The sequence below is a fragment of the Mandrillus leucophaeus genome, unplaced genomic scaffold, assembly GCF_000951045.1.
Source record: "Mandrillus leucophaeus isolate KB7577 unplaced genomic scaffold, Mleu.le_1.0 Scaffold765, whole genome shotgun sequence".
Lineage (NCBI taxonomy): Eukaryota > Metazoa > Chordata > Mammalia > Primates > Cercopithecidae > Mandrillus > Mandrillus leucophaeus.
The window spans coordinates 805186-805575 of record NW_012108308.1 but is presented as its reverse complement, the minus strand read 5'-3'; the positions used below and the strand labels follow the sequence as shown (position 1 = coordinate 805575).

General features: G+C 42.1%; 1 protein-coding gene across 1 annotated transcript in view; it reads right to left on the bottom strand.

Moving 5' to 3' along the window:
• Nucleotides 1-390, bottom strand: part of KDM1A (lysine (K)-specific demethylase 1A) — a 67671-nt gene that overhangs the window by 53841 nt on the left and 13440 nt on the right. The gene's annotated exons all lie outside the window — the stretch shown is intronic.

Genomic DNA, 390 nt, shown 5'->3' with positions numbered 1-390 from the left:
ATTCCCCTAAGAAAAGGAATGGGTACTTTGAACCTAAAGGATTGGGAATCTCTCATCCCTAAGTAAAAACCCCAAAGACTTCAGAGACTCTACAACTACTTACAAACACGGACATAAAGATGTCCCAACAGGGAGACTATGAGTGAGTAGGGTAATTATTCTTACTTTCACACTGATGACTCTCGAATTTAAATCTTTAGTCTCTTCCTTCTCCCTACCCTTATTACAATGATTCATTCACTCCTCAATCTCCTTAAAGCATCAGTCTTTATAAAGAAATCTTTCTTGGGCTGGGCATGGCGGCTCACACCTGTAATCCTAGCACTTTGGGAGGTCGAGGTGAGCAGATCACTTGATCTCAAGAATTCGAGACGAGCCTGGGCAACATAG